This window comes from Manis javanica, chromosome 14 (assembly GCF_040802235.1).
Source record: "Manis javanica isolate MJ-LG chromosome 14, MJ_LKY, whole genome shotgun sequence".
Classification (NCBI taxonomy): Eukaryota; Metazoa; Chordata; class Mammalia; order Pholidota; family Manidae; genus Manis; species Manis javanica.
In genome coordinates, this window is record NC_133169.1 from 8,775,587 (window position 1) to 8,796,892 (window position 21,306).

The 21,306-nt window shown below is 50.6% G+C and overlaps 1 long non-coding RNA gene across 1 annotated transcript; it reads left to right on the top strand.

Moving 5' to 3' along the window:
* The first annotated feature begins 46 nt into the window (after positions 1-46).
* Positions 47-19,628, top strand: LOC118972120 (uncharacterized). Its single transcript, XR_012125330.1, has 5 exons — positions 47-247; positions 783-957; positions 9,824-9,964; positions 10,936-12,308; positions 19,294-19,628. It is a non-coding gene; the product is annotated as an uncharacterized lncRNA (long non-coding RNA).
* The last annotated feature ends 1,678 nt before the right edge of the window (positions 19,629-21,306 follow it).

A 21,306-nucleotide genomic window follows, 5' to 3' on the forward strand; every position in this document is an offset into this window, starting at 1 on the left:
TCCCCTCCTCCCCCTCTTCCTGCCCCCTCGCCCTCTACGGGGTCTCGTCTCCGGCTGTATCTCTCGGGGTCTCTTTCGGTCTCTGCTCCCTCTCTGCTCCTCCCTCCTCCCTCCTGACGTCTGCTCTCCCTCCGACGGCGCCTCCCTCCCAGCCCTCCCCGCCTCCCCCCCCTCCAGCGCGCGCACATGCTCACACCCCTCGCTGGGACTGAGATGCAAAGAGAGAAAGGGATGGAGGGCAAAAGGGGTAAGGAACGTGACCACCGCGGGCGCCGGGGCGCCCCTGCCCGCCCGCGCCCCTTCCTATCTGTATGCACAGTCTGGGCCAGGGCTAGGGGACTGGGCAGGGGACCGGGGGGCGGGGCAGGGGCTGAGGACCAGTCTCCAGCCCAGCGGATGCCTGTGATGGGGGAGGCTGAGCGTGTGTCTGTGTGTTTGGGTGTCTGGGGAAGAGGAGGGGGTGGGCAGGCGGTGGTTTATGGAGTCAAAAAGCAGAAAATCCTTTTTTTTTTTTTCCCTTGTTAATCCCACACCCAGAATCTAGCCCCTCCATTCCCCAAATTGGGAATTCTCAATTGACAAATGAATGCTGGGGGTGGAGAGGGATACATTCCTCTCGTCCTCCCCACTTACAAAACTCTGGAGAATCTGAGCTGCTTCTGGGACCAGCCTGCAGCCCCTGCCAGAGGGCCCCACCCAGCACACAGTGGGGCCAGGCCAAGCGCTGGAGTTCTCAGCGGGCCAGGAGGAGGCACGGTTCACTCCTTTCTTTGTTCCTCTAGATCGGCTACCCTTCCAGAAGGACAACGTAGCCACGGCCCCCTTTTTGAAGGGCCAAGGAGAGGAGCGCAGCCACGGGATGATCTCCAAGCACGAAGACTTTGATATCCTTTGGTGCTGAGACATCTAGGAACTGGGAAGAGAGGGGATTCCTGGTGAGAAGAAGGAGAGGATTAGGTAGGGGTCCCCTTTTTCTTAGGGTCCCAGCTTGGGCAAGCAGCTCCTCTAAACCCCTAACCAGTGGCATCTGCTCAGTTGCTGGGGGTGCCTGGACGTCTGGGTCCTAGGGGATGAGCTAGGAGAAATAACAGGAATTACGCAACTTTACAGTACTGTGTTGGTTTAGAGAGGTCTCCGCTTCTACCCGCGCAGATTCTAGGTTTCCTGGGTCCCTAACACTACCCGCCAAGATTTCTGAATTTGGGCCCCGGAGCGAAGGCGCACGGCTCTCCAGTGTCCTCTGCTGGTGCAAGGCTGCCACAACGCTTCTTTCTTCCGGGGATTCAGAAACCAGGCTGACCCGTCCAGACACATCCATGCACAACTGGAGGACACAGAAACACAGACACAAAAACACAAAAGCTCATATTCAGAAGCAGATTGCGCACGAACCCAGAGAACCTTTCATATGTTCAAAAACACATATGCAAAGGCAAACACAGTTTAAAAATAAAGAGCAATGCCTCACTTAGAGAAATAGGAATGTAATCACAAATTCATTCAGCCAGCCACACACCAATGTGCAGACACATAAGGGCTTTTCATTTCCTCATTCATTAATCATGCATTCCACAGATATTTCTCGAGGCCTGCTTGTGTTGCAGTTACAATTTTAGGCCTTGGAGATACAACAATGAAAAAAAATGGATGAAGTCCATCCCTCATAGCATTTCATTCTGGAGGTGAGGAAGAGGCAGTGGAAAAATATAAACTATACCCAGTTGTAATAAATACTGTGGGAGACACGTGAAGCAGGACAAAATGAATAGGGAGTGGAAAGGAGGGAGGAACTGCTGTTTATAGGCAGTCAAGGGAAGCTGCTCTGCTAACGTAACATAGGAGCAAAGACCTGAAGGAACTGAAGGGTTCAGGTATTCAGGCATCTGAAGACGGTGTAGCAGACTGATAACAGCTGGTGCAAAGGTCCTGAGGTTCAAGTGTTCTCAGAGCATCCGTGAGACAGCCTTTTCTCCTTTTTACTGTGCACGAAGATGCATGGAAGGGAGGCCCATGGTGACAGTGATTGAGGAGAATGTTGAGAGGAAAAAGTCTAGAAGCAAAGGAAGAGAGGACTCTTGGCTTTGTGTTTCTTGCCTACATTCTCGCCTCTGATACTCAGGTTTGATGGCTATTCTCACTGTGAGGAGGGTTAGCAAAGCTTTTACTCCCTCTTATCTCTGATTTCACTTCAAAACCCTAGCAACAGAGGCACCACGTTTCTCCAGCTCCTTAAGAGCCCAAGCAGTCCTCTCACCTCTCTGGCCTGAATCCTTACCTGTTCAGTTCATCACAAACACACTCCTCCAGTGTCCCCTCCACACAAGCCACTCAGTATCCCAGATCCCAGAGTCTAAGCCTAATGGTGCTCCAGCTAATGAGCACCACCTAATGGTGCTCCAGCTAATGGTGCTCAACACCACCTGTGCATTAGAATCTCTTGAGGGGAGTTTAAAAATTACCAGTGCATTGGCCTCAATCCCAAAGATGAGTTGCTCTGGGGGGAAGCCCTGTGCACCACCTTCCCAGATACTTCTAATGGGCAGGCAGGGTTAAGCACCACTGACTTCTAGGCCTCGCCCGCAGCGAGCCTGCACGCTGCAAGAATTACATGCCCTCTTCCCTCCAGCAACCGAGTTACCAATCCTTCATCACCCTCCCCTCCTTCTGGGGAGAACCCATTAAGCCCCCCTAACTTTGCTCCATTCTCTTCTCTCTGGCACTAAAGTTCACAATTCTGTCTAATTGGGTTAACCAAGTATAGTGGAGCCTAATCACATAACTCTTACCAAACTGGGGGCATCTGGGGCTGAGTCCCCAATATCAGATGGAAGCTATGGAAGACAAAGCCTGTGTCTCTTCCATCAGACTAGACACACCTCCTCGGACAGGGTGTCTGCCTCCCCTATCAAACTTGGGGCTCCTTAGGGACAAAGGCTGTGCATGCTCCCTTAGTCTGGAGCTCCCGGAGGGTGGGGGAGAAGCTGGGTAGCTCCTTTCTCCATCAGACAGACAGCAGAGTCGTTGAGAGCAAAGCACATGGGCATGGAGACCAGCTTGAGGGGATTCTAATCCAGGTCCCACCCCTTACTTTCTGTGTGACTTTGGGGAGTTTATTTACCTAATTTCTCCAACCCTTGATTTCTTCATTTGAAAACAGGAATCATAATAGTGCTAATGATACTTGAGGGGTGGTCGTGAGGATTAAATGGGTCAGTATTTCGACAGCTGTTAGAATAGTGCTGGGCACACAAGGAATAGTAAATGCTAGCTGTGATGATTTGGGGTTTGGGAGCTCCCCGAAGTGGGGACCTTTTGAGTCTCCCTCCTGCTAGATTGGTCTTCACCCCCACGCACAGGGCTCCACCTACACGGAAGCATGCGTGGAGGCAGTGGAAATAATCCCTAAGGAAGCTACTTCACCCAGAAAAAAGGAGGAAGCTGCCAGAGGTTATATATGGAGTTAAGAGAAATATTAATAATTTTCTGAGCACACAAGCAAAAAGATCAAGAGGTCAGGGAGTGAGCAGGAAGGCAATTTATGACCATCAGCAGGAGAAGCCTCCCTGAGAGACGGAAATGAATTCTTTGTCTCATTGAGGGCTAAGAACGGCAGAACAATTCTATAAATTGTCCTCTTTCCCCTTAGAGGAGGGGTGGAGGAGTGTGTTCCAGCTGCTTATCAGAGGAACAAAGGAGAAAGGCCAAGATCCTGATTTTCAGCCTTGAAAATAATCCTGACCCTAAAGGAAACCCTGCGTCCCCAGGGGTGAGGGGCCACCAGCGGTCACCACGTCCCTCCACCTGCTACAGAGACTGTAGCCCAGAGCAGCGAGAGATGCACCCTTCCTTTGGAAGTCCCCCCAGCCTACGGCTTTTCCTCATTCCTTCTCCTTGGTGATCTGACAGCCTGGGTGCCCTGGGCTCTCCTGATGCTGGACTAGTCTGTTTTCTCTTATTCTCCTTTTCCCTAAGAGGCCCAGCTTTTGAGATGTACAAGACGAACAGAGACAGGGGACAGCCGGAGTGGCATAGGAGAGACTCAGGCCTGCACTGGGAGGGGAGGAGCACCGAGTGCTTTGGTCCCTCCTCCACGGGGCTTGGGTGTCCGCGGATATCTGAGGTTGCAGTGCTGCTACTGAAGCAGGAGGGCTCAAGGCTAGACCCCAGAAGGGACTGTCTAGTAAGGAGGAGTTACCAAGATATTTAGGAGAGGTTGAAAAAGGTTGAAGCTGCCCATAGGCAGGGGCTTAGGAAGGATGCCCTTGGCAAATAGAGTCTTGGGGGGTGGGGTGTTACCTTGTGCCAGTCTTGCCTGTGAGCACCTGTGACTCAGTCCTTAGCACCCATTTTCAGCCCTTCCCTTCTCAGTGCTTCGTAATCCAGCTCCAACATGGGGAGACAATTTGTGCTAAATGGACCAGTTACTTCTTAGGAAATTTAATGAGGACTTCGTTGCCTGACTCACAGGGATCGGAAAAGTTCGGTTTCAAGGGAGCATCCCAGTTGAGACCAGCTCAGAGGAAGAGAAGAGGGTTAGGGGTCAGAGCCCTGGGCAGGGGCACCAAGGAGGGGACTGGGGACTAGACTTCATTAGGGAAAACTGGAATAAGTAGCGGGAACTCATGACTCAAATGTCAAGCTTCAGAACTAGATGAGGCTTCAGGCAATGTGCTATCCATTCCCCTTGGAAGTGGTGACATGATCTGTTTAAGGTCATAAAGTCATAAAGGCCAGGACCAGAACCCGGGTCTTTTGCCTTTTAGGCCAGGATTCACCCATGTATCTTGCTAATACCAGTCCTTGCACGCTTGCACCCCAGATTAATTCCAAATGCTCTTATCAGCAAGGGCACCCCTTAGCCCAAACAGCTCGGACATTCCTGAGCTCTTGTGCAGGCATCTGAAAATCAGAGAAAATCAGGTGGGGTAAGGAATGAAGGGGGAGTCTCTCATGTTTCTTTGGCCCTTGGTTTTAGTTCCTTTGGAATCCTATTCCCAGACCCAACCTCCTGACCTTTGGCATTCCCCGGGGCTTCTTCGAAGACCCCAAACCACACATCCATAGATCTACTTTGTATCAGAACTGGGTTAAATGTATGGCTATGTTTGCAACCAACCTAGAGATCAGGTCAAGTTGGCAGCTGGGATTAGAGTCTGAAGCTGTATTAAGGTCACTGAACATCGTAGGAGGTTTAAGGGCCAAGTTGAATAAGGATCACGGGACTGGAAATAGAAGGGTTAGGCTTACTTAACTCTTATTATAGAAGAGGCCCTCACCTTAAAGCAGAACCCTTAACAATGTCACTCCAACCCTTGTAACCCCAGCAGAGGCCTGCTGAGGGTTTATGTCAAGGTTAATTAGTTCATTCACCCATTCATTCATCTATTCATCTCACAAAGGTGTATTAAATGCTCGCTGTGCCCAGGCACCAGGCTAAGCACTTGGGACCCAAGGATGAATGAAGCACACAGGCCCTGGTGCTGCAGCAGCCAGTCTAGTGCCAGCGACTGAGATCATCACAACTGAGTCGGGAGATGCAAAGACAGACAAATGCCCAGGGATTTTAATAGCACAGAGCAGGGGTTCCTGATCTCAGCCTGGGGGCATTGAGGAAACTTTCCTAGAGTTGAGTTGAGACGTAGGATCTTCCATCTGCAGTGTGGCCCAAGACAGGTCCCCCCTCTGGGCCTCAGTTTCCTGCCATCCCTTAGGCCCCCATGACATTGTAGTACTTGTGCCTCTAATGAGGAGTCAGGGGTCCCTCCCTGGAGATGTCTGCTGTATCGGGGTGCTCCCCTCAGGGCACACGGAGTGTTCTGTAAGTGCTCCCCGTTTGAACACACTCCCTCTGGCTTCCCAGGCTCTGTGCCGGGGAAAAGGCTGAGCATCACCTGCCAGGCAGGGTCTGGCTGCTGGCTTCGGTGGCATTTCCTAAACGGACAGATGGCAAATGTTGATTTAATGGCCCTCCAGTGCCTTGATTCCAGCCTCCAAGACACAGCCAGCAACAAGGCCCTGGCACGGAGTCCTCCTCTCTCACACCAGGGTGGTTTCCCCTCCTCCACCACCCCTCTGGAGCCTCTACCTCCCTTCAGCCCCAGCCCCAAGTCCCCCCCACCGCCACAGGGAGCCTGGGGGTCCGCTCCAGGGGAAAGGAAAGCCAGAGGAAAAAGCTGCCCCAATGAAAAAGACAAAATAGCAGAATCTGTCTGACGGTGCCACCAGGCGGTAGGAGGGTGCTGCTGGGAGTGGGGAGGGGACGGGGTGTTGGTGGCAGGGTGCACTTCAGTTATAAGAGGAGGGAGTCCCAGAGGCCTGCTGCACAGTGGAGTGGCTGTCGCCAACAGAACCGCACTGTATGCCTGAAAATCTGCTAAGAGGGTAGATCTTAGGTTAAGTGCTTTTATCACAAAATAAAATAATAAATAAAGGGGGTGGGAGGAAACTTTTGGAGGTGATGCGTATGTTTCTGGCACAGACAGTGGTGATGGTTTCTCAGATGCGTACTTATCTCCAAACTCAACAAGTTGTATATGTTAAACACGTACGGATTTTTTTGAGTGCGTGCCAATCATACCTCAATAATGTGTTTAAAAAACGAACAAACAGAATGGCATCAGCCTCCATTCTGGGTTTCAAACCAAAGATCGGCCGGTCTGTTCTCTTCCTTCCTCCCGGTTCCTACTCCGAGGGTCTCCAGTTCCTGCTGTTACTTCCAAGGTGGTGGTCCACTCCCCACCGTCCCCACGGCCGCTGCCCTGCCCTCTCCTGCTTTGACCACCAGCAATAGCCTCTTGCGTCTGTCGTGTGCCTTCCTCGGTTCTGTCATCTGAGCCCCAGTGACCTTTCTCAAGCTCACATTTGATCCCATCACAGCTCTGTTTACACCTCACTGGTGACCCCACCACCCTTAGAATCAGACACAACATCTTTCCCTGGGCTCCCAGAATCCACCTGCGGGCAGCTGACTTGCCTGCCAGCCTCTCTCCCCACCCCACTCCCCATCCTGTCCCTTACACTCCAGCTCCATTGGCTCTTCTGAGTGTGTGCAACTGCCACACCTCTTTCAACACTGGGGCCTCCACGCGGACCTTTCCCCTGCTTGCGATGTTGTTTTCCATGCTGGGCACTACCCCCAGCATGTCCCCCCACCAGCCCATAAGTCCTGCTCATCCTCAGACCTTATGCAGAATGTCGCTCCTCCGTGGAAGCCTCTCCGATTACTGCAGATGGGTTAGACGACCTCCCTACAGCCCTCAAGCACCCTCTGCTTCCATTGGCAGCACTAACCACACTTGCCTTAGGTATTCGGTGTCTGTTTCCCCTGCTGGATCAAAAGCTCTGTACAGACAGAGACTGTGCCAGTATTGTTCACCGCTGTCACCATAGTGAGCTCTTAGGCCTGAGAAACAGAGAGAGATGCCCCCTATTCTGAGTTCTACAACAGGACCCTCTTCCAGAGATCAGAGCCAGAGAGCTGCAATCAGGCTACAGAAGGAACCTCCTCCTAACTAGGGATCTGCCAAGCTCCGGGTACTCATCCTTCCAAGGCACTGGGAGGGGAGCAGACATGGCAGGAAAGTTTGTCTTCTCTTGTTTAGGGTGAGTGTGTGTGGGGAGATACCTATTACCTCGAGTGTGAAAAAAAGAAGAATCCCAGGGAACAGTGAACAAAGCTATAAATACAGCTGAGCGTCGGGTGACATCACCTGAGCACAGTGCAGTGATTTACAGCCAAGTCACACGGTGTGTTTACAACGGTGTAACCCACTAGTACCTCTCCCTGCCCAACTGCCCCGCCTCATTCTCCTGTTTCGTGGTGGCCACACTGCTTATTCTTCTGATGAAACAGGACGGCTGGGCGAGGCTTCTGCTTTGGAGGCACTGAGGCGGAGCAGGGACCTGGGACAAGCATCATGAGTGATTTTTCCTGCCGATGATGAAAAAACGCTGAGATGTAAATAGTATAATAAGAACAGAAGGGATTCCACCTTAAGGCTAAGATTCTATTTTAAAAACCAGGGAGTTAGGAGGTAAGATTCCTAACATATTTTATAGTAAATAGCCAACAACCGACTGTATCTTAAGGCAGGGCGAGCAGTCCTAAATGGTATATTTCCACTGCTTGATGGTGACCACTATCTTGGAGAACTATCACTAAATTTATTGTATTAAGTTTATCTTACAGAATATCTGACTGTGGATAATGTCATAATGTCTCTCACCAGAGAGAGACATCATGAGACCACATGTCAGGCCTTCACTCCCTCCAGCCCTATGCCCATTCTTGAAATCCTTAGAAGACACAAATTATAAACTTTAAGCATGCCTCCTCTTTGAGGTTGCCCACACCCTCCTTCCTTTGAGTATGTACTTTGCCTTCAGCAAAGACCTCTTGCTGCTCAACTGACTGTATTTTGTCTCTGACTCTTCCAAGCCTCTCGGGAGGTTAATAAGAGACCCCTTTTCCCAGTGGTAAGCATCTTTGTTACTTTACTATTTCATTCAATTTTCTGATCTTTTCTCTCTTGATTCTGCTTCAGACAAGTAGGGAAGGGCTACTGAGAGCTCTGGTTTGGGTTTGCATGTTTCCGTCGCCTAGGGGACCCGGACAGCTCAGCAGCTGTATGATCCTGCTCTTTAAAGCCTGCCCGAAATTCTCCTTTCTTTGCCTTTGGGAAGTTCTCAGAACATCATCTCACTGCATCCAGTGTTCAACAGCTCCCCCCAAACCTGGAGTGGTAGGGGCTCTGTTGCCATGCCATGCAGATTCAAGTGGACACTGGATGCCAGGTGACTCTGGCCTCAGGAGTTGGCAAGGGATTGACCTCCTATGCCAAGCCGGAGTTCAATGAGCTTCTCCCCTCTGCTCTTCTTTGCTCTCTGCTGCCTGCATGGCTGCTGCCAATCACGGCTACTCTCACTTGAATGAATTCCTTTCTTATCTACACTCATCTGACCTGCTCAAGAATTCTTTCTCAACCAGAGTCAAGAGCCCTCCCCTGTCCAGGCTGAGGTTCCATACAGTGCACAGGGAGGGACCTCCCCAGATCCACCTGCCCAACAAAACTACAGGACACTGTAAAGAATGGAGCTGTCTCCCCAGAAACGTGCCTTCAGAACCCTGCCACGTTCACTGTTCCTTGTGAATTATGAACTCTTAAGCCTGGTGGTGAAGACTTGCAAAGCCAACCTGTCTCCTGGCCTTAACTTACCTTTACTGGCTTCCAGCCTTACTCACATACTCCCACCTAGTAGGGTTTCCTCCAACAGTACCCAGGCTTTTTCCCCCCTGTGCCTTTGCTCATGTTTTCCTCTCCATGTGCTGTATTTTTCTACCAATAAATCCCCAGTCAAAACTCCTCTTCCAAGGTGCAACTCAGGTGCGACACTGTCACTGAGGTGCCAGGATGAGGTACTTTTTGGTTCCTTCTCCAAGGCGCCACACACACACACACACACACACAGAGCCTTCTCTTCACAGCTGGTCCCTCTGTGGCTCGCTCAGGTACTGGGACAATCAAAGTGAGGTCTTAAGAAAAGGCTTGTCCGAAAAGCACTGCTTTGAAAAATGAAGACCCAGCCCCTCTCTGTGTTCTGGCGCCCACCCTGCCCCTACGTCATTTGTATGGGAAAGGAAAGCTCCGGGCCAGCCAGAGAAGCTGAGACGAACTGTCCCCCTGGCAGCCCCCACGCCGCACTGGCTCACCTCTCCAGCCTCCCCTCCTCCGTTTCTGGAATCTTGGGTGATTTTACCACCACCTCTATTTAGAGTCTAAATGGAAAGCAAATCTAAGGTGAACTGAGATTCTCTCTCTCGCAGACAAACTGTCCAATGCTTGCCTCAGGGGAAGTGGGAGCTAGAAACTGCCCCAGGTATTGGTGGTGTGGTTCAGCACATCCGGGACCTGAGCTACTGTTTCCTTCAAGCAGAAGATGGGAAGTGGAGGAAGGCCACACTGGAGTAAGCAAGCCAGAGCAATCAGGGAAATTAGGTGTCCTTCTAATTTGTACTCAGCCAGGTCACCCCCATGTGGCTTAAAATGCTGAGTAAAATCCAAAATACTTACCTAGGAAAGTGGTTTTGTGGAGAAATTTCTAAAAATATTGTTACTAATGTTTAGCGCTTCCACTAGTGCTTGAGTTGAAAAGTGACTTAAAATGATACTGAGATGCTACAGGGCTTTCCCCCACTCCACCTTCCCACATAGGCCACTTACACCCCCAAATCTGGCAGCAGAACCCAGCACATTCACTACCCACACAGCAGAGTGTGAACTGAAGGAAGTTTGGTGTTGTTGGTACAGTCTCTCTTCCTTGACTCTATTCCACAATCCTGGGAGCTCTCCTACTGCTCTAAACTTTCCCGAGTGTGTAAGTTTATGCTAAAATGTGAAGGACTACATATCCTGCCCCTTTCTGCCCCTACTTACTCCCTGCCCCTGGTGTATTTTAAAACCTAGCCAGCACTGGGGCAATGCTTTCACCAAAGGAATAAATTTCTGACAGTGTAATTATAGGTTCCTTTACACTAGATAAGGAGGCATTTTGAGAGTACTACAGAGCCCCTAAATATACCTAATCCAATTGTCTACAACCAGGGGCAGACTTACCATGAAGCTCTCTTGCTCAGAGCCCTTCCCACGCCCTGGGTAGCACACTGCCTGTGTGTTCATGTGGTTCTGCATAGAACATGGCAGAGGAAGATACCGTAACTATAATTAATTAAGTCTGTTGTTCATTTTCATTATGTCTTCCCCTCCATCCTACCCCTCCTCATGTCAGGCGGTAGAGAAGCCATGGCCCCTGAGGCGAGTGGTGAGGGTCTGGCTAAGTGCAAATTGAGTTGAGAGTACATTTAGGTTGGATTAAAGGGTTATGTGATATGCCTTACGATTATTTGCCTGTACAGTTACGCTAACTCTCCCAGTGTAGGATTGGCTTCCAGGAATGTTCCTGTGCCCAGCGAGCTGACTTGTGCAGCATCAGAAAGTGGAGACGGAGAACCAGAGGCCATGGTGGTGACAGCGTGTGCTTTAGCACCTGGACACGGAAGCAGCGTCTGAAATATACGGAGCCAGAACTGGCCAGTGGGAAATTCTGCTCATTACCAGACGTGTAACACTGCAAGTGGTAGGAATATGGCTGATGATGTAGTGTATAAGTTACAAATATACCATACAAAAATGTTTACCCTGTATTTTATGTGAAAGTATTAGAGAGAAATGATTCTGATTTTAAGAAGTGAGTTGTACACAAAACTCAGGTTACTCCCAATGAGCTACTACATTTAAGGGAAGAGAGAGATTTCTGATCAGCTCTTGGATTGCTTAATGATCTAATTATGAAGAGGAGAAACTTGTATGATCACACTGACTGGAAAAAGTTTTAAATTTCTTGGGGATTTGATAAAGATAACGTAAAATTCTGAGCAGGCCACTGGTTAATAATGATAAACTAGTTAATAATGACTGGTGTCCTTTATAACAAGTATTTAAGATTAGCTTCAACATAAGAAAACTTGAACAGGTCTGAAATCTTCAATTAAGAAAAAGGTGTACAGGTTGCCCCGTCCCCAAATTTGACATTAATCCTAAAATTATATATGGTATCCCCATTAGCAATTTTAAAGTTTAGAGGCACTTTTAAAAGTTATCAATAATAAAAGGATAAATTTTGATCAACCACTCTAGAGGGAAGGAGGGTCACCCAGCTCTCTATGAAAAGCATTACAAAATCATTATGAAAAATCAAAGTGTACAGATACAAAAAGTAGAAAAAATATTATACACGTGGGTCAGACAGTTAATTAATAAAACCGATTGTTATTTTTCTAGCTTAAAAATAAAGTTTCACTTCTGTGTCTACTTTTGCATTCCTAATTTTGTATTCTTTGCCTTGAAGGGAGCCTCCCCTTCCCCAAATAGGATAAGCTGGCGCCTTACAACTGCTTTCAGCTGTGTCCACAGCATTGGTGTTTGACTAAGATGCTGCTGAATAATAATACTAAATAATAACGGCAGCACCTTCCCTTCAGTTTCCTATACCCGTGTTATTCCAGAGGTTTACTCTGAATGATCTCGTTTACCTCTCTCAGTATCTGCTTGTTTCCTGCCTTCTCCACGTGAAGGAACTCAAGTCCCAGAGACGGTAAGTAACCTGCCCAAGGCCGTTCAGCTGGGAAGCTGCAAAGCCTGGATACAACACAGAAGGCTGTTTCCGGTGATCTGAGTCCTGCGTCCCTCCCCAGACTCCACGCTTGCCTGATACTCGGAGGGCTGAGTGACCGGCTGCAAGACAGGCGGCTGGTAAGTGGCGGGAGCAGGGTTAAGTCTGGGGCTGCGGGGTTTCCTTCCCTCCCACACCAGCAAACATGAGGCTGGTGGGCTGGGGGGTGAGGCAGGGAGGCTCGGGAGGGGATGCCTGTGACCCTCCAGCATCTCAAGGGGCAGCTGCACCCCCATTCTGTTAACTGGAAAATACCCTGGAGCCACAGAGGCCTGGGAGAGGGCATGCGGGCCCAAATGCTGATGACACGCCTCCGGCCGAGGCCCAGGGAGTCCCTGTGGCCACCCTGGACTGCTGCCCCGTGTCCATTCTGGGAGCTGCCCCTCTGCTCCCTAGGGTGCCAGGGGTCCTGACGTTGGAGACCTTCCTCCTCCCACCCCCCAGCCAGGGGGAGATCTGCCCCACAGAACTGCACCCCAAGCCCGTGGGCACAGCGGGTGTCAGACGGTGGAGGGGGACGGCTCTGCACAGGCCCCACCTCAGAGCCAAGCCTTCTGCTCGGGGTACAGAGCAGGGCAGAGCAGAGCGCTCAGAAGGTGGCCCTGCGGAAGGGCTGGCCCAGGGTAAGCGGGGTTTTAAGAGAAAGGAGAGGCTCTGGCCTTCTGTCTGGCGATCATCCTTCCCTCCACACAGTGCCTACCTCACTCTTTTCCTGTCCCCCTCACCCCTCAAAGCCCAGCCTCTCTCCTCTGCCCACCCTTCCGTGGCAGAGCTGTTCTCCTTGCCCTCCAGGCCCCGTCTGTATGCCTGTATGCTAGGGTTGCCCCAATCATGTTCCACAGACTGGGCGGCTTAAATAGCGTCTCACAGCTCTGGAGGCTGCAAGTCACACAGTGTGTCAGCAGGATGGGTGTCTCCCGAGGCCTTTCTCCTTGGCTTGCAAAGGGCTGTGCTCTCCCTGTGCCTTCACGTGTCTCCCTGTGCATGTCTGCGTCCCAGTTCCCTCTTTCTATAAGGACACCAGTCCTATTGGATGGAGGCCTTCCCTAATGACTTCATTTTAGCTTAAATTACCTCTAAAGACTCTATTTCCATATATGCTTGACTGTATATTCTGAGGTCCTGGGGTTAGGACTTGAACATTTGAATCTGGGGGAATACAATCCAGCCCATCACACTTTCCAGAACAACCTGCCACCAAATCCTGCAAATAACCAGGCTGCCCTAGACTGGATACTGTGACACCTACCCACACACAACCCTACAAACACCTCCTCACACCTGCCTCACCCCTCAGGACCACTCAGAAGTGCCTGGTCACCCAGGCCCAAGTTACCTGGCAGGCGTAACCTGGCTGACCAACAGGGCTATCACCCTCTTGGTCACGGAACCACATCTGGCCTCTGGCTTCTTTCTCTGCGATTTGGGGCTGCCTGTTGTAGGATTACAGCCCTTCAGTTCCTTTGGTCCTTTATGAATCTCATCCCTTCAAAATGTTTTAGTGCCTTTGAGTAGCGTATTTTGAATAGGTTCACCGTTTCAGCAAATTGATATGAAGAGGGATATGTTGAGGGGTGTCCCTCATGAACTTCATTCACCCTGTTCCTCCCTGTGTTCCATCCCTTATGGGGAACTGGATCAATTAGCTTTTGCTCCATACAAATGCACCCATTTATATTCCTGTTTTACATAAAAGGCAGTATATTCATTGTTTCACTCCTTGCCTTTCTGCCCTTAACAAGATATCCAGGAGATTTCCCCCACAGCTCTACAGATGGCTTCCCTTTTTACTCTAACAGCTACCTAGTACTTCATTATGTGGATGTCTGATGATTTATTTAACGAATCCCCTGTGGAAGGACAGTTGGGTGGTTTCCAATGCCTGTGCTCCTGAGAGAAGTGCCTTCACACCTGTGAAAGGCAAAGGCCTGCAGGGAAGGCAGGAAGGTGGGCAGAAAGGACCCAAAGGTGCTGGCAGAGGTGGTCTCTGGCCTGGGGAGTGTTTCTAACTAATGCGGGAGCCGTGGCTGTTCTCTGTGGAGGTTTCTATGTGATGAAGACCCCACGGAAGCTCACACTAGCCACAGTTCTTTGCTGTCACTTGGCTGATTCAAGACCTCTGTGATTAGTGAGGCCCCTGGGAAAGGGGCTACGATTGGAAGTGAGCCTCCACTTCCTAGGCAGCCCCTGTAACAGGGCTCTGGACCCCGTGGCCTGCTCATTGCTTATGCCCATAGCCCACCCCACCCTATTCCCGCTTCCATTCCTGGCATGCCTTTTTCAGTGTGTTCCTCTGATCCTGCCCCCTTCCGTTGCTTACATTTTCACTCAGCAATTAATCTCTGGAGAGACTTCTGTGTGCACTGTGCAGAGATGAAAGGCACTTTCCAGGTCTTCGGGAACAGTCCTGAACAGTTCTCTTCTCTTTTCTCACTCGTTCACGTCCTGGGTGATCCCATGCAGGCTCGTGGCTTTAAATATACCATCTATATGCTAATGCCTCCCAAATTTCTGTCTTCTACTCAGAATATTCTCTCCTGAATTCCAGATTCCATCATCCAAGAATTTACCTGCTACCTCCACTTAGGAGTCTCATACACACCTCAAACCTCACCCGTCCGAAACCAGGCTTCTGAGCTGCCCTCATGCCCTCCACCCTCACCCACCAAGACCCGTGCCTTCTGCATGCTTTTCCGTCTCAGTCAAGGGAAGTGCCTCACCCCTCCAGCTTCGGCCTTAATCCTGAGAGTCATCCCTGACTCTGCTGTTTCTCACAACTGACATCTAATCCATCGATGAATCAGATCCATTCTACCTTCAGAATAAATCGAGAATCCAAGCCCTTCTCACCAAGCTCAGGGCGCTTACCGTGGTCCAGGTCACTCTTACCTGGTTACCAGGCAGCTTCTCTCTGATCTCCTGCTTCTCTGCCTGTTTCCCATGGCAGCCCAACCTTCCTGTGGAGACATGTCAGGCTCTGTCATTCCTCTGCTCACCACCTTCCGTGGCCAACAAATCGTGTTGATATTAACAGCCGAGAGCCTCTGCAATGGTCTCTAGGCCGCCAGCTGCCTCTCTGACTTCCGCCTCTGCTCTTCCACTCTGCTCACCTTACGCTGTCCTCTGCGCTGTTCCTCAAACGCATCAGACACGCTCCCACCCACCAGCCTTTGCCTGCACTGGGCCCTCTCTAGAATACTTGCCCCAGATTTCTGCATGTCTAACACCCTCACCTCCCTCTCAGGTCTTTTCCAGCGAATTTTCCCTGGCAGACCCATCCCTTCACCCTTTCTGCTTGATTTATCACCTTAGTACTTATCATTATCTAACTGACTATATATTTTCCTTATTCATAATGTTGCTCTTTTCCCTTCCATCAAAGTAAGGATTTTTGTTTGTTTGCTTTTATCCCTGCTGTTTCTCTAACACCAAGTACAATATTTAGCACACAGTAAACCCTCAATAAATATTAGTCAAATGAATGAATGAATGAATGAACCTTTGTGAGTCCAGCACCTAGATCCTCAGTAAGCTTCTGTGGAACTGAACAAACCTCCAGGGCAGCTGTACAGCAGTGTTTCCCTGTCAGCAGGCGGCACTGCAAATGTCCAAAGTGCCCATTCACATGTAAATACAGAAACATAGCCCCGAGCCAAAGAGAAATTACTTTTGTGTTCTCCTGTATTTTGTGGATTGCCTGTCTCCCTCCCATCTATCAGAGAAGAGAACAGACATTGACTTGAATGTACTTCACTTACAAATAGAAGCAACAACTCAAAGACCAGCTACTTGAGCAAAGTTCTGGAAAATGCTCTCTTCAGAGAGAGAGAGGCAGTTTCTTGCTCACCTGGGAGGAAATTTCTGGTTTATTGTGTTTCTCTCCAAAATTATGGCTTTCCAACCCTGCCAGAAGCCACCAGGGGAGCTCTGCCTTTCAGAGTGGGGCTTCCAATTCTGAAAAATTAATTTTAAATAGAGACACATTACACCTCCCCACAGAGCCCTTAGCAGGAAAGTGCTACTTAGACTCAACTGGGCCGCCAAGTCTGCTCAGGCTGGGGTACTGATGGTAGGTGGCTGGCTGTCCCCCGAGCCCAGGCTCATGGGCCCAGCCTGGCTCCCAGCCTCCCTCCCTCCCAGAATCTCCACACTCAGTCCTGACTTCCCTTTTGCTCCTCATCAGTCATTAAAATTCCATAACTATTTACTGAATGTCTGTTTTTCCCCCTGCGTTCTGCTAGGTACTGGGGGCGGCTATGAGGACAGTGATGTGATGGGGGCTGAGGCTCTTAGGAACAGAGTACAGACAACTGTGTGAGAAGTTATGGTGTAAAGAAAAGGAAAGAAATGGGTCGTGGCTGGAGGGGGAATGGGGCCACGCTTTTTTCTTTCCGATTGGAGGAATACAGATGACGGTGGCTTGCTTTATCCTCAGGCTGCTTTCCGTCTAGCGGGGAGACAGCCGCATGAGCAGAAGTCCTAACACAGAGATGTCCACCAGCTTCCATACCAATACACGCTGGGAAAATGTAAACCCCCACTGATGAAAACACAAAATACTTTGAAGAGATAAATCCTAAACTGGGTGTTGAAAGATAAGTGTTTTTTTCATCCAGTGGAGGAAAGAAGGTGATGGTACATCAGACAGAAGGAAGAATATGTCAAATCATGGAAGCCTGAAATAGTTTGTTGGGAATCACCAAGACCTCAGCACTTCCATCTAGAAGGGGGGCTGCCTGGGTGTGACTTCCAGACTCTGAAAGAGACATGACCTTGGGCAAGTTCCCACACCAGTGAATCAGTGTCCTCTCCCATGGAATGGGGATGTGGTGGTATCTGTCTCACAGGGTTGTCATAAGGATGGAATAACCCCAAGCATGTGAAGCACTTGTAAGCATCTGGCACACAGTAGATACTCACTAAAATGCTGAGCGTTCCAAATACTGGATGCAAATGATGAGGCAGAGATTGATGGGATATAAGGCTAAAGACATAGTCAGCCAGACATACAAGGACTTGTTTGTCATGCTGTGCATTTGACTTCATTCTGGAGAGTGGAGCCATTGAAGGATTTTAGGCTGAGGGACACCATGATCAAATTAGTGTTTTAATAGGTTCATTATGGCCGCCTACAGACGATGATTTTAAGGGGAACCATAACATCCTGGAAGCACGATTCAGAAGGCCTGATTGTGTATTCTGGCTCAACACCCACCAGTGTCTGTCAGTTCCTTCCTTGAACCTCATTTTTGTTCATCTGGAAAGTAGGGCTTATAAAACACATCTAAAGGGTTGCTGTGAAGAAGAAATTAAACAATAAAACGGAAGTGTCTAACCTAGTATATGATGCAAAGCGGATATACGACAAGTGTTTGTTATGATTTTAACGAAGTATTACACAGAGGAGCAGATTTGCCAGTTTCTCGTCTTTATGCCCTGTCCTACCTGGCTCAGCTCTTCCTTGCTTCTGGAAACATGCGAGGGGCACCAGGACCAGCCCCCTCACCCACACAGTGTCCTTCTCGCTCTCCCATCCCTCTCTGCTCACCTCCGAAGCGGCCTGCTTCACCTTTGCTCAGTAGTCAGGTCCTGACCGCCCCAAGGTCTCTGCCATCTCCAAGGCTAGGACCATGTCCGCAGGTTGGAAAGAGATAAGGAAGCTTCTGATGCCATGTCTCTCCTTTATCTGCTGCTTGTCATCAGGAAGCCATATTCTTCCACTGACATTCAGAGCCCTGCGCCTTACATTGTGATTCCGCAACACCTACATCTTATCCATGTAGGAGTCGCTGTGCTTCCAGGAGGCAGAGGCTGCACAGCGTCGTCTCCGAGTCCCGCCTCTCCCAGCACAGCCCCTCACTCAGTGCAGGCCCTGGGGTGGAGGTACTGAGTGAACACTTGACGGATGCTTAGGCAGCGCTGGAAGTCTGCCAAGCTGTGAATAAGTGTGAGTTGGCTTGATTATGAAAGATGGGGAAACACGCCTTCTTTTTCAGAGTGGAACATAAAGCCTGGCAGCTGCCTCGGTTGCTCAGTGGGGGGGTGCCCAGCATTGTACCCGTGGTGATCTACACACTGCTGCACTCAGTAAACCTCATGATCCCATGGAAGTTGGTGAAGGAGGCACGGAGCCTCTGTGGCCAGGGGCAGCCCAGGGCCCTCCTCCCAACAGGCCTCTGGGAGCCAGCTTGAAACCCTCACAGCAAACAAACCTACTTAGGTGATTTTCCTCCTGTTCCCTTGGCACACATTTTGCACTGATGTGAGAGCTCCAGGAACAGATGTCCCTCTGGCCTCCAGGAAGGCAGAAGAAGCCTGTGCCATGTCACTGTCCCTCCCCTTCTGGGCCACCGGGACGCCAAGCCTGAGTCGTGCAGGACCAGTTCAGGGAGATGGTCCAGGAGGCCCCAGGGCTTGGAGGAGATGGCAGCTGCAGAGCAGACTCAAAGGCCTGGGCATGGACGGGGAATTCAAGGGATTATCTGGCCCAGCAATCAGGTCTTTCAATGGTGGTGTTGCTCCAGTTCATCAGGGAAGTAGGTACCCGAGGCGGGAGTGGCTGCATGACCCATTCAGGGCAAGCACAGCCGCACACGGAGAGGATGGGAGACGGGAGCAGAGCTGAACTGCTGTCACCCACCGTGTGCTTCGGGCTGGTGGTGATAGTGGTGGGTGATAGAAGGTTGTCGGCACCCCAGAGCAAGCTCACCAGTGAAGGTCAGCGTGCACGTGTGTTTGGGGGTGTGACCCACTCCTCCACATTCAGCTTCGAATGTCCACTTCTACTGCGATACCGCTACCAATGATAATGGAAATGAATAGCCATGCCCAGCTAAGCTCCTGAGCCCTCACGATGTGCCAGGCACCATGCTAGATGGATGATCTCACTTAATCCTCCAAAAGATAGTAGTTGGTTTATTCCCTGCATTTCGCAGGTGAAGATTTGAAAGATGAAGAAGTCCAGGGCCCTGCCCGTGGCTGCATAGCTAGTAAGTCGTAGAGCCAGAATTTGCACTGGTATAAGTGTTAAGGCTGTTTGCTATGTTTCTCCCTCTCTCTCTCCAGGTGGTCTCAGTTGAACAGAACACAAGTTGTGCTGCCCAATGACACGGGGATGGAAGTCCCTTCAGGCCAGCAGCTTGAGGAGCCAGGGTGTGTGCGCCCTACTGCATTTTCTTCTCCCTTGGCCGCAGCGACTGGCAATGTCCCAGGTGGTGCCAGACCATCATCTTGGGTCCAGCGTGCAGGGGAGCCCTCCGCCGGGCTGCCGAAAGCCTCTGTGGGTGCAAGCCACTGAGACTGTAGGATGTCTGTCAGCACGGCAACACAGCCCAGCCCATCTCGACCGAGTTGAACTAGGCCTCTTTCTCACACTGAATACTATTAAACCCCACATTTTGTTGTCTTTCCTAACTTCTCCTGCTGAGCCAGATATCCACCCTCTACCCTAGAGCAGAACTGACCACATTGTCTGCGTGAGACTAGGCTCGCAGGGACACACGTCTGTGTCTTTGCCTTCCTGGCATTTAGCACAGAGCCCGGGACCCAGGACATGCTAAGAGCATGTTCTCTGAGTGAATGTGTAGGAAAAGGACCCTGGGCACCACCGTTACCCCACAGGACAATCCTCCAGGTGCAGGAAGCACAGGGCACCTCTGACTCCACATTCTCGTGAGGGGACACAGGAGGGCAAACCGCTCCCAGGAACCTCATCCCCGGGGACTGTGCCAGGTCACCCTGCACCTGGGGAGTCTACTCAGCTGGCCAGCCGAATGTGTCCCATCCTGTCCAGGCCCCAGCAGTAAATCAGCAGGTGCGAGGACTTCACCCCAGAGAGTGATCGGGCAGTGGCATGAATGAGTAATTTACCAAGCCCATTAAGGAGGCACAGAATTACTTATTTATGGGAACTTTTTGACAGATCTGCTGCTTAATCATTTATTCCTCTGAACATTTAGCCAGGGTCATTGGTAAATAATTCACTTATTACACATTCTGGAGTGGTTTACGGTACCGTGACTTATGATCTCACACGAATACGTGGCTGCGGAACCGGGATGTGGAGGCTGGGACGGTGGGGGACCTGGGGGTCCTTCCTGAAGTTCAGCCTGGCCTTTTAGATGCAGGAGGAAGGCGCCCAAGCCCTGGTGAGAAGGGTCTTCTGCTCTTGAGTCAGACTGACATGATAGTTCAGAAGGATGTGGGTCCCTGGTCTGATCTTTGGGGAGAGAATGAAGAGAGGAAGTCTGTGTACAGAGTGTTCTAAAAATGGCAGATCTTAGCTCCAGGCAGAGTGGGGAAAATCTCCCACCTCAGCAGTTCTCCAGGGCCTGGTGGGGAAATTCAACTGTCTCCACCGGATGTTCGAGACCCCCAAGGACCGTCCCCAGTTCATTCCCACTCTAAGCTCTTGTTCCTCCTCTTCGTATTCAGCACCAGCCACTGGGGCCCCCAAACAAGGCATGTCTTGGCCTTTCCCCGTGCGTTTGCTCACAGCATTCCTCTGCCTGCAATGTCCTTCTATTCTCATCTAATTGCTACTTTTCATTCAGTTCTCAGCTCCTGCATGCAGCCTTCCCAGACTACCTGAGTCATGTTTACCCCATCCGAGAAATTCTTGAAAACCTGCAAAACGCCAGGCACACATTCAGTGCATTATGCCTGCCATTGCTTGGCCTGTCTCCTCAGTTAGACTAGGTGTCCCCTCGGGGCTAGGACCCAGCTTACCTGAACATGACCCCCACTCTAGCTAGCCTGGAGCCTGCTCCCCAGGGAGGTAAAAACATGTGGACCGTCACTGATGATGATGGGAATGAGGATAGAAGTGACCATGGATGTGACGTCAGCTTCCTCGGCATCCCACCGCCGCTTTCCTCCCGTCACTCCCAGCCGCCCAGTCCCCAAAGACCGTGGAAGCAGTGGCCAACTGTTTAAAGAGTCTTTGAGGTTCTAAATGACACCTTAAATGGATAAAGCAGCTCATGCTGAGATGGAGATGTGTGTTTGGGTGGACTCACTGGAAAGGGAGCAAGTGGATGGGGATCCCAGTGCAAATGCCATGCTCTGCACTCTTACTGA